This window comes from Pyxicephalus adspersus, chromosome 4, assembly GCF_032062135.1.
Source record: "Pyxicephalus adspersus chromosome 4, UCB_Pads_2.0, whole genome shotgun sequence".
NCBI classification, from domain to species: domain Eukaryota; kingdom Metazoa; phylum Chordata; class Amphibia; order Anura; family Pyxicephalidae; genus Pyxicephalus; species Pyxicephalus adspersus.
Window position 1 is genome coordinate 143,932,789 of NC_092861.1, and position 13,220 is coordinate 143,946,008.

Here is a 13,220-nt window from a genome sequence, read left to right on the forward strand (position 1 = left end):
ATATATAAATATACATCATCATGTTTCAAATATGTTTAATATTGTATATTTTTTATTATTGTGTTATTTTTCACTTAAAATTTGGCTCAGGTATTAAATATAAAGACAGACATAGGGTTCTATTTATAAAACAGGGAATCATGGGAATCATCCTGGTCCATGTGTTTCAATAGTGGTAACAGACTCCCACCTGGGAATGTCCAAGGGAATTCTTAATTCCATGTTTTATAAATAGAGCCTATAATGTTAACATAAATAAACGGGATATCCCCTCCTCCTTTATCTTCCTAATACTGTATCTTTTTTTTACAGCTGCATGTAGATGTCTTTGGACAGTTTAGGAATGATAGATAGATAGATAGATAGATAGATAGATAGATAGATAGATAGATAGATAGATCATCATATCAATAAGTTTGATGCATACATAAAATATATTTATATATTTTATGTATATATTTTGATATATATATATATATATTTAATATAAAACATTATATAAAAGTCTATAATAGACCTCTACAACTGTTCTTAAGTTTACAATGGGGAGTGACAAAATGTCATGAAATGAAATTAATATACAAGATAGATAGACAGATATAATCATTTATCATTTATATAAGTATCACACAGACATATATATAAGATCGATATAAAAAGATTAATAGACTATAAATCAATAGATAGCTACATACAAGTATCATGATGTACATGATCTACAGTACGAATAATTAAAGACAGATAGATAACGAGATCAATAAATATTATATATATATATATATATATATATATATATATATATATATATATATATATATATATATATATATATATATATATATATATGTATATAAAGGATATAAGGTACATATATAGAATATAAATAGATAAACTGCTGCATACAAGTTAAATGACATCATCATGTAATAATAATAATAATAATATTATTAGATACATACAAGTAACAATAACAAAATGGTATTTAAATCAGACAACTTACTTGGAAAGTGTTCCACTGAAAAGGAAAGAAAACAAAAACAGAGTGTTAGAGTTATAAAAATAATACATGAATGATGAATAGGTCATTCATATAAAAACTTTTATGCATTAACAACCTCTGTTACTATAAATGTTATATTTATTATTATTTATACCTTATTACAAACTAAATTGGATTTTTTGGGCCATAAGGATCCATAGACAATTATAGTCCCATGTCTGAAAATGTGACACAGGTTGAATTTATTGGATTAAGCATGAAATCTGTGAATTTGTATTAAATGTACACAAATGTTATAAAATCTCTTTATAAATAATCTTTCTACATATAGAGTCTAATATCTATCTATATCTATGTATTGATTTATCAATCTGAATATCTACCATCTATATATTGGTGAATTTATCTGACCACTTACTTTCCTCTATATGCAATAAGTAAACTTGCAGTTTGCAGCAGTAACATTTTGCTCCCATGCATTATAATACAATCAGAGTTATATAAGCACACTTACACATATCACAAAGCCATCGCAGTAAAATCTCTAGAAAGTATAAAGCAGCTTTCCTTACATTATTTAGTCACAGCATAAGGAAAATATTTTGTCATGTTTTGACAGCTCTGCCTGCTGAGAACAATCCTGCGCAGCCTGCTATTCCCTGTGTGCCCAATAGAGGGCAGTAATGTCTCTGATCTGGCTGACTACATTTAAATGCTGGGCTGTGATTTAAAAGCAGACACACAAATAAGAAATGTTTGATTTCTCTATCCCCAAAATTCTGACAGGGAAAAAAATTGTTTTGTTTCTGCGAAATATCAACATGCTGTTTACCACTTTGATCTGTGTTTGTTTTTTGTGTTTATTTCATTTTTTTTAAATGTTTGATGAAAAGGAAAAAAAAATGAATAGTTTAATTGACATGAAAAAGCAGAGCAGGCGATCACTTACAATTAGGAGACACTTTGCAATGTATCGCTTGTTTCTTTGATATGAAATCAGATCAGCAAAGTAAAATCATGCTCCCATTGTTACAGCATTATTTCTTTTAATTTACATGATATTTATGGCAAGCATCGTCCAGGGGTTATCATAACATATCATTACTATCATTACAGGTATACGGGAATTTTTTGGGGAAAGTATATATTAAAGTATAAATTATATATTAAAAATTGAAGAATGGAAAAATGTTTTTTTGTTCTCCACTTTTAAAAATCAAATACATTTTTAATGCAATAGGTGAAAATAAGTTACGTTGCTGGGCAATAAGACTTCTGAATAGGGGCAGCATTTTTGTAAAGTGGGGATTAAAGGTTGAGAAGAGTAAATTCCCTTCACTTTCTAAAGTGGCTGTAAATTTGGTAGAGTGTAAAAAAAAACATGGATCCCCATTCCGGCCTATGGTGTTCTTCACTTCGTGCTTTATGGTGATCTATAAAGTGGTGATCGGGCTGATGGTCACTTTATAATGGAGGTGATAATTATAAAAATGGTAATGTAGCTGAGAAGTGTAAATCTATTCACCTGACTTTTTTTTTTGCTTTGTTTTTTTTTTTTAACATGAATGAAGCAGGTGAATAGCCCATTGATGATTTTAGGTTATTATTAATATTTCACAGTATTTCTATAGTGCTGACGTATTATGCAGTGCTGTACAAAGTCCATAGTCATGTGACTGGTTGTTCCTCAAAGGAGCTCACAATCTAATGTCCCTACCATAGTCATATGTCATTATTACAGTCTAAGGTCAATTTGAGGAGAAGCTGATTAACCTAACTGTATGTTTTTGGAAAGTGGAGGAAACCCATGCAGACACAGGGAGAACTTGCAAACTCCATGCAGATTTGAGATTCAAACCTGAGTCCTACACCGCAAAGGTCAAATTACTAACCTGTGAGCCACCGTGCTGCATGTCCAAGTACTTAGACTGCTTGCATTAAAAATACATTTAGTAATGCTTTAGTGAAGTCTGATTTGCAGTTGACCACAACTTTGCACTGCAAGCTCAATTATGCTACCAGCTACTCCTATTCAATTGAATGGGAGCAGCTGGGAAACATTTGCATACAATTGTGGTGACATTTTGCTTCTAACCATGCTGTTGCTTTTAATCCTTTGCATCAGTGTTTTTAAACTATTTTAACATGGGGGAACCCTTGAAATAACTTTAAAGTCTTGGGGGAACTATAATTACTATATCCACAGCTTTCAGTATATTAGTGTGGCGGTCAGTGGGCAGAATTCCTCCTACATTGCTGACCATTAGAAAAAAATGTCACCCTTACACAAAGCCAAAAAGTTTTTTTGTATCGGTTAAACTGACCCAAGAGTCACAAATTGCACATTTCTCCAGGAACCTCTAAGAACCTTTGTAGGAACCCCGAATAAGAAACACTGTTCAGGAGAAAAAAACACAAAAACAAGGGCAAGTGGTGCAAATGCGCTGGCATACAATGTGATTTGGTGCTCCTGGGGCATCTAGGAGATCCAAGATCTATTGGTGTTTCTATAAACTATTCCATAAGAACAATTCCCGAACCCTTCTGGTGCATAAGAACGTTCAAAGTGCCAGGCAGATATAAATGACCCCTTTCCCACCTCCGTGGAAAACTATAAGGTTAGTTGCGGAAGAAGAAAAATACTGCAGCTAAGCATTTAAAAATCTTGGTTTTACTTGTTCAGCTGATGACAGGGTCTCTTTATGAAGAAAGCAATGGGAAATGTACGAATAACCCTCCTAGATTGTAAGCTCTTCAGGGCAGGGTCCTCTCCTCCTCCTGTGTCACTGTCTGTATCTGTCTATCATTTGCAAGCCCTATTTAAAGTACAGAGCTGCGTGATATGTTGGCGCTATATAAATACTGTTTAAAAATAATAAGTATAATAAAAACCCAGAGAATATGGGAATAACTGAACCTTTAAGAGCCGGGAACTATGGTGGGGTGGTAGCAATGGGGTTCCCAAGAGCAATAAGAGACCAGAAGATTACCAAGGGAAGATTGACTTTTTAAGTGATACAAAACTATTTTTATTTTAGTGAATAACTAGCGATAAACATATAAGAACACAATTTCCACTGTGCACACAACAAAAAAAAGCTTCTCAGCCACAGGAAAGTCTATTAGCCGCTGCGCTCCAGCTATCGTTATGAAACGCTCCCCTATCCCGCTCATTGACATTCAGAGGAGAAAACATTGTTTCTTACCCACAAGATTGAAATTTGGGAAAGACTGATTTAAAATGTATCCAGCGCGGTGTGTTGAATGGGTTATTCGCCCACTTCTGACACGTTTCAAAGAAAACAAGCGCTCGACTTCTCTTTGAAACACAGGAAGTTGTCGGATCAGACCCAATTCTTTGGAAAGCATGAATACATCTCCCGATACATCAAAAAGGACGACTTTCATATTAATACATGTAATAAATTCCGATGCCCCCTGCTAGGCTCATCTTATAACAATCGGCAGGTGAGCAGATTTTTTTTTACAAAACAAATGCATGTTCATTTGTTTAGACGCAGAGACTAATCAGGTAGACCGCCCGTATGATAATGCTTTCTTACAACTCCTCAATCGGTGACCTACAAGGTCAGTGAAATTGTTCAGAAATACAAGTTTGCTTTTTCTGCTTTCCTAATTCGTCTCAAAATTCAGCATGGTAATTCCTGCAAACAGCGGCAAAACTTGTAGCGAACTGACTATCAAACTTTTACCAGTTGGTTTGTGTTGGGTTGTAGTTTAAATGAAGAGGAAATGATAAAGTGGAACTAAACCCATGGTACTTACCTGTCCCGGCTCCCTCATAAAGTGCCGACATCTTCTTCTTTCTTCTTTTTTGTAAATCAGTGTCTCTCAACTGGGGTTCCTCCAAAGGTTTCTAGGGTTTCCATGAGCAATTTGTATCTCCCGGGTCATTTTAAAGTGGAACTTTCATTAGGAAAAAAAAATAACACTTACCTTTCGAAGAGTCCTCAATTTCTTCAATCCAATTCCTGACGGTCCAGCACAATCCCGAATTTCTTCTTATTTCTGGTGCAGAGTAACCAGTGGTCACTTTAATCTTCTGTTTTCTTGTGGGTTCTTCCTAAATCCCCCTATCTTACACTAAACAGGTCAAGATCAGTTGACGTTGCCTCCTGCATGAACTTTTTTTGTTGCACCTTTATGTTGCATGCCCCATCTTAGACATGCACAGAAGGAGCAGCCAAAACCTTCTGGGATATGTGATGTATGAATCCAAGGAGGCTCAAACTTTTCCACGGCGGTAAAGACAAAAGGGGGGAGGTCCTCCCCAAAAATATAAAAAGAAAGTATGTCATGATAGGTCCACTTTAACTGACACCACCAAACTTTTTGGGTTCCCACTAACCACCATGTTAATATGAGCTGTGTGTACAGTAATTAAAGTTGGAGTTGCCTAAAGACCTGATAGTTATTTCAAGGGTCCCCTATGTTAAAAAGGATGAGAAAGGACAATGCAGATGGTCTTTGAAAATCTTGACTGACCGGGCACCTCTGGATGTGCAGGGGAAGCCAAGATTGCCGGGAATCCTGACAACCAAAACTGATGCTCAGCTTTTTGCCAGATACCCGGAGTGATCAGTTAGGTGGGAGGGATTATTGCAGAAGGGACATTGTCTGTCCCTTTCTGCAATAATGACCTGGTTAGTTGTAAATTCTTTAAAGTGAAACTATAAGGTGATCCCAATGTTTGTTTTACATGGTGGGGCAAGCAGCAACGCATTGAAAATAGAAATGAGCGAGCAAAATTTTAAAATTCAATCTCGCGGCGAATCGGGCCATTCTCACTTACTGAACATGTAAGCGAGAACCGCCATTGTAAATTCAGCCGTCGAGATCTAATTTTTTGGGACCTGCAAGAGCAATCAGGGGAGTGGAGTTTCAGCCTTGTAGTATGTGTTCTTGGATAGAGATTCTCTATCCAAGAACACAGAAGTCCCGCGGCTGTGCTCATCATGAATGAATGCAGCCGTGGGAATCCTCCTGTGCGCAGTCCCCGGGCACTAGAGGTTAAATGAGGGCTTGCTGTGTGTTACGGCATGAATGGGCTGTTTTAATGCAACAACAAGAACGCAATGTTCAGCTGCAGTTTAAAAAAAAAAGGAGCACACAGTCATAATATAAACAAGACTTTAAAGAGAACCAGTCCTGTTTTTGTTAATGCTATTGAGTCCTAAAGTCTAATTAATCCACAGATTTGATTTGTTTTGGTCCAATTCCAATGAAAGACTACATAGCATTGTATATCATCCTACACCTGATAAAAACAGCTCCTCCAAAGTTGTCCGCTGATGTCATTATTGTCTGCAATAGTTTACACCTATATTTTCTATTTACCGTATTTGCATAGATCAAACTTGTTCAATTACTCCAGCATCAGCGCGGGGTCAAGTGTCAGGTCATTACATACAGCACTACAGAAAAGCTAATTGATTAACTGCACTTTCAATTATTCAGAACTTCTCTGAACATGTCAATGGCTATACAATTGAATACCAATATAATACAGATTAATGGGAGCGTTTACATGATGAAAACGAGAGCCGAAGGATATTTATGCATTGCTATTATATTCTGATGAGAGCTATATCTTTTTAGGCTGTGTGTGTGGTTAGAAAGTTGGGAGATGTGTATTATACATCATATCTACGCAGTTTGGTGGCCAAGCAATCCACTGGGATTGATGAAGATTCGGTGCAAATGCTTTGGCGTAAAAAACTGTATATTTGTAAAATGGTAATTTTTTTGCCTCCATTAACAACTTGGGCTGTCAAATATAATCATAACTCAGAATCCCTGATGCTTAACCTAACCCTATATCCAGAACTTTAACAATTATAATCGCTAAGCTTGTATACCTTTGCCAATCCAGTCTCAGCCTTACTAATATACCAACCCTTACTGTTCAAGGTACAATGTCCACTGAAATATCTATATTTTACTTTTGACATCTATTCTCCAGTATTATGGTTCAATAGTAATGCTTTTATATTGCACTCCAAGATGTTGGCAACTTCGGCATTATATGAGGATTCTGGAACAATGGTATACCTTGTAATGTATCTATGTTCACACCCGATGACTGAAGTATGCCTTCACAACATGGTAAACTTTAGGAAAGTCTATATAGAAGACAAAATCTGGCCTGTGCACTTTATAAAATACTGATGAATAATTGATGATTGTCAGAGCTGTACATATGAACTAGATTACTTGCTTCATCAAAAAGCATGTCCTGGCATCTGTGTATCCTCAAGCAATCACATGACAAAAGACATGGCACCATTCAGGTGTACTTGTGAGAGTATTATGCCTTGGTGGGCATCTGCCCGCACTTGGTTTTGCACTATTGTTACCCCCATTGCATAATACATAAAAAAGACTCTGTCACCTTGGCCATACATGGCACAATGACATTGTCTCTCCAAGAGACACCCTCCATCCACCATATACTTCCACTACCAGCAATTTCTCGTGGGTTCTTGATCCTGCAGCTGAAGTCTGTGCCAGAGATTTAGAGGTGAAGGTTGTTGTGACATCCCTCTCTAGGTCATGTAGCATTGCTTTGGTTTATGGATATCTTCTAATACCAGGCACTGCCATGGGGGTGCCAATCACATGCTCCTGCATGCCTGGAACTTGGTGGGTTGGCTGCAGAGGAGCAAGGACCTTCAAACTCTAAGTGGCTGGGGAAGCTCTTGCACAGACACCAACATTCTTCTTTGTGTGTGCAAGGTGACCGAGTCTTCAAAGGAGCATGTAAACCTGCTCTCCTCTAGCGGTACCTGGGCCTACCAAACAATTGCTAAGCCCAGGGACCATTACAAGGCCTGTGGAATGATGCCTCCAGCTCTTCTTGGGTCACCAGAACAACCAATTTAAGCACTGGCTGGAGAAAAGCAGGTGAGGTTAGTATATGGGGGTTGGAGGGTGCTCCTTGCAAAGACACTCTCTCTTTGCAAGGAGCAAGGTAACAGGGTTTTTTTAATATGTTATCCAATAAGTAGATTTTCTGAGACTGGTGGTTACACAAAAGTTACTATTTTATGACTATGAAAAAGTTATTTAATGGAAAAGTTTGGACATTTTCTCCTTGTTGTGTATTTCAAGCACCACCTCTGCTCAGAGTTTGTTAATCTCACCCTGGCTTATTATTCCAACTCTGTTTATCAGGACCGGAGAATCTCTTTATCGTCCAGTGCCTTGAACTGGATGGATGGCATTTTCAGAGAGGAGCTGGAAAAATGATATATTACTTGACAGCAAACTGAGGACACCTGACCATACCAACTACACTCACTGAAGCATATTCCCTCCTCTCCTGGTTCTTATTCTCTGCTGTTATTTGGCAGGATTTGGTCCAGTTCTCTCTTTATATTTAGGTTTGCACAAATAAGTAAAGTTTTGTAACTATCTTAAAAAGATTATGGCTTATGTTTTGTGACTCTTTTCCAGAAACACATTGATACCTATGCAACCATGATGCACAAAGATGCAGCAAATCATGCCAACCACAATAATCACAAATTATCTTGTTAATGATTGCTGATTACAGCTATCTGAAATACGATTGGTTGCTATGGATTGCTGCACTTGCAACATCACTGGTCTTTGCTAAATGGTTCAAAAATATTTGCAGATCTAAAAAAGCATTTTTTCTATTTTAATGCTCATTCTGGTATCTCACCAGTTCCAGAAAATCTAACCATTGGGCAACATATCAAGAGACATAGGAGACCATGTTATCTTGCTCATACAAGGCAAAGTGACAGTGTCTTTCCAAAGGGCATCCTCCGACCCCCATATACTCATTTTACCTGCGTTCAGCCAGTGCTAAGAAAGTGCTATCCAGGAAATTATGTAACTTTTCCCTGTAGGGCGGACTTATCGGTAAGAAGGGTGAATATTCTTTGGTTCCACTCAAAGATTTATTTTTTGGGGTTCACCAAACCAATTCAAGGTGAAAATTTTGGAAGAAGGATCCCATTGCTTAGGTAAATGGTGTTGAGCATTCAACTTGGCTGGTGGAACTTCAATTGACACTGGATAAAGGCTGGACAAAGACATCTTGCTGATGCTTCTTTTTTGGTAGTCCAATAAATAGATGCCCAAAAAGTTGTCTCTTGTATTCAAATTCAAAAAAGTTCCTTAAAATTATTAGAATATTGCCCACTCTTAGCTTATTGGTTTTTCATCACATCAGTTCAGTTAAGTCACCCTAGTTTTTTTTGTAGTTTCCAAAACCCACTCGAGCCAAACCCAAACAGAACATTTTCGAAGAGGGATCCCATGGTGGGGAGCATCCAAATTGTCTGGTGGACCTAAGATTGACCCTGGAAAAAGGCTGAACAAAGACAGTTTTTGATGCTTCTCATTGGGTTGTGGCCCACAAAACTAATTGGGTAGATGGTTGCATGGAAAGTTGTCTCTTGCATTCAAATCCAAATTGGATCCTCTAGAATACTGACCCCCCATCTATGGTTTTTCATCACATGCTTAGATGAACCACCCCAGCTTGTGGAATGTAAAACCCAACATATGGTAATGTATTACAAATTTTTTTTTTTTAAATTGTTAGAGAATTCCTCTATCATTACTATGAATTTTTTGGGTATTATTTCTACCTCACACAACCAATACCATCTGTATTAAAATCTATTTATTCCTGGCCATTAGACAAATGAGCCAGCTTCCTTGGCAGTTGTTGAGAACAGGAAGCTCCAGACATTAGCTCTGCAATCAATTTACCACTATACATGACACGACGATGATTGCTGCCACCGTGTTTGATTACAAATTTCATAGTATGGCATAGATGTCAGTATGATTTAATTTCTTTTATGAAAGCATCTCTAGCAATGTGTTTAGTAAACAGGAACACTGATTATGTCAAGTTCTGTAAGTCTTGCATAGTAGTTGGCCAGTGCAGAGCTCCCTCAGCTGTAATTACACTTATTGTGGCTGACAGTGAATAGCAAGAATAGAAATATCATTCAAAGCTGAACCCCATGCAGATATAAAATGAGAAGATATGGCATTAATATATGATTTAATGTATTTTTTTAATGCAATTGGTATAAATTCTTAAATTTTATTCCATAACAGCCTCTTGCAGTACAATAGAGCTCAGGGAGGGAAAAGTAGCACAAGGAGCCAATCAGTTATGTTTTATAGATGATTTGCTAACAAGGGGATTTGAATGAAGGAGAGATCAGAGAGATTATCTTGGTATTGTTGGGTTTCACCTTTACCTGTCCCATCACAGAATAGGTAAAGGACAGTACTAGTGAGGGTTTCTTTAGATGGATGGCTATGGCACTCGCCTACTCTGCAATTCTAAAACTAAAAGAATGCCAAATAGGCACTGCCACCAATTATCATTAAAAGAGCCAATGAAGAGGCTCAGATAGACGTTTGAGTCCGAATGGACCTGATTTATTAAAGCTCTCTAAGCTTGAAGAAGATAGATTCCTGTGTGATCCAGCAGACCTGGAACGGTTTTCTTAAAAATCAGTTGGATCAGTTATTAGTTGGAAAATGTTTTCCGATTTGGTCCAGATCCATTTGAGGTTTACTGGCTCACCCAGGTTCTCCATTGAAGATCTCTCTTCTTTGGTCTTTAATAAATTGGACAATGCATTTACAAAAATGTTTGCTCTTGGTGAGCATTTTTTTGGAAGTCACTAGAAGCACCCTAAAAATGTCAGAACTGATTTCTTATTTAGAAACCATTTTTCACCCTTGACTGATATCGGAAGAAAGCGTGAAGTATCCCAAATCATAACCAAAATATTTCAATTGGGTGTTAGGAATCCTGAAAAAACAACATTGTATACTAAATATTTTTAATTTTTTTTTCCAGTCATACACTTTACATACGTTCATTCCACTGACTTTCATATCTGAGTTAAATTTTAGTACTGTATATCTGCCTATATTTTGCTTTAAAAGTTTTGCATTGGGTTGTGTTAGTTCCTGCATCTACAATTGATGATTTTATTACCTATTTGATTCCTTGTCTGCTACGCACATCTATTTGAAGATCCCACTGCTGGTTCCTTGCTAGTCTGGAGATTCAGGAAAATTTGATATTTAATGGAAAAACAATTAAACTATTTAATTAGTTAAAAAGAGCTAATTCTGCCAATTAGGAGCTGGGATTTATGAGAAAGCTTTTTTGCTCCAACAAACTGCGGGAGACATATTACTCCAATCACCTGGGGCTGTAATCCTCAAAGGTTTTTATTGTCCCAGGAGGCCTTTCCAGAAAGCTATTCCTTAGCACCGTTTCTCCAGAAGTCATGATTTTTTAATGAGAGAAGCTTGATTAACGGAGTATAAAAACACGGTGATAGGAATATGCCAAGACATCTTTTTTTCTTCTTTCAATTCTAATTATTTTATCTTCTCCTGGAAAACAAACAGTTGCGGGCCATTGTCAATGCTAAGCATAGTTTACAAAAAAAACGAGAAAAAGCAATATTTTTTTATAACAAGCACACATAATTTATTAAGGTACATTTCTATGTGTCTGAATGTCTGAACATGGGTTTTAATGTTTTTGGAAGATAGAAGTAGGAATGGGAGATACTACCTTCATAAGTGTAGTTTGTTGCTGAATTCAATACAGTTCATCTATAAAACAGCAAGAGGTGTAAATGGGTTCCTTTCCACATTCACCTGACATTTTCCACATATTTGCTGCAATTTATCTGATGATTACATGGGTGCTTGTTATTCACTAGGGCAGGGGTCAGCAAACTTTTTTGGCTACTAGGCCATTTTAGGAGGTCAAGAAAGCACACTCTCTCTCGAGTCCCCTGAAGAGAATTCCTCTGCAATGCATACGGAGGAGAGGAAATGTTCCCTTACCCCCACATGGGGCTCTGGAGCCGCGGGTTGCCGACCCCTGCCAGCCAGGATTAGGCCTCATCGACCGGGGGGCTGCTCTGACCCCTGCTCTAGGGAGACTTTTTACCTTTAGAACCTATGAGGGGCTTTTTTGATCATACAAAGAAGTTAAAGTGTAAATTTACAGCCAATCCAAACTCTGGTATGAATCATTAGAGGATATGCAGATATTGCCCGGCTCCCAATGGAGTTTCAGTAGAACAGTCAAGTAACATATTGAATTGTATTGATATTGTTATGCAAACTTAGATACTGAGTTTAATATCAGCCAGTTACCAAGAGGACTGATTCCTAACTGTTGAGCTGAAAAGATCCAATCAAAACAAGAGAAGGGGGCCATTATAAATCTTTTACGAATGAATTATTCAGGCACTTGCATAAGTTTATCCAGTGGCAGGTGTAGCCAACAGAGGGCCCCTGTGCACAATTGACTCTCCTCTTGGCTGATGAGGGTCCGGGGCCTACTTTGCACTTCCCTATGTCTGCCCCTGTACTCTACTGTGCTATTTTACTGAGAAAAACTGATATTATTGTGATGGCTTCATACCTGGTCCTTCTGCTCTAAGTGGTTTCTCCCATTGGCCCCTGGGGTCAAGGGCCTAGGGGTGAAACCATGGCTTGCAGAAGGAGAGCATGTATCCAAAACTCCCAGCAGTGTTGGAATATTTTTCGGCCAACAGAGTCCCTTTAAAAGTGCTAATCCATAATGCCTTCCTCTGTATTGTTCCCATAATTCACTTTTGCTTTCAAGTCTGACTACCCAATGGACCAAGAGTATCCAACCCCCACTCGCACAATGGGTTCAAGTATGTCAAGCAAGAATATTGTACATTCCTTTTATAGGTATTGAGGTAAAGCAATCTGTACTTATAGAATACATTTTTATGATAGCCCTTTAACTTTCACCTGTCACTGCTAAATTGCTTGGCTGCCTGAAGCTTCCGACTAAAGGTGTTAACAGGAATGACTTTGCCTGTGTGTTTGTTTTTGTAGTTACTTAGAAAATCTACTCTAGATCAGCTGTACTTGAGTGACATCATAAATGTCTCCATTCTGCAGAAATAGTCTACTTCATGATCGCCATTGACAGCCTCTATTTAGAGCATCTTTCATGGTACACAATGAAGTGTAAAACTGCTGTGAAAAGAGCCTAGGCGTCAAAACAAACTGTCTGGGTAATAAGCACTTAAACCAGTTTTCATTAATATATTTCTTCCTAGTAAAACAATTCCTAATGTCAGCCAGTGGTGGCTGACAGTTCCCTTTTTAAAACGCGGCAATATTTATA

At 37.5% G+C, this 13,220-nt stretch overlaps 1 protein-coding gene across 1 annotated transcript in view; it reads right to left on the bottom strand.

Annotated features, from left to right (window-relative positions):
* The window catches only part of ESRRG (estrogen related receptor gamma), a 371,154-nt gene that overhangs the window by 193,427 nt on the left and 164,507 nt on the right, over positions 1-13,220 (bottom strand). The window contains exon 4 of the mRNA XM_072409871.1: positions 1,001-1,015. The gene's annotated coding sequence lies outside the window, so the exon portion shown is untranslated. The remainder of the gene's footprint in view (positions 1-1,000; positions 1,016-13,220) is intronic.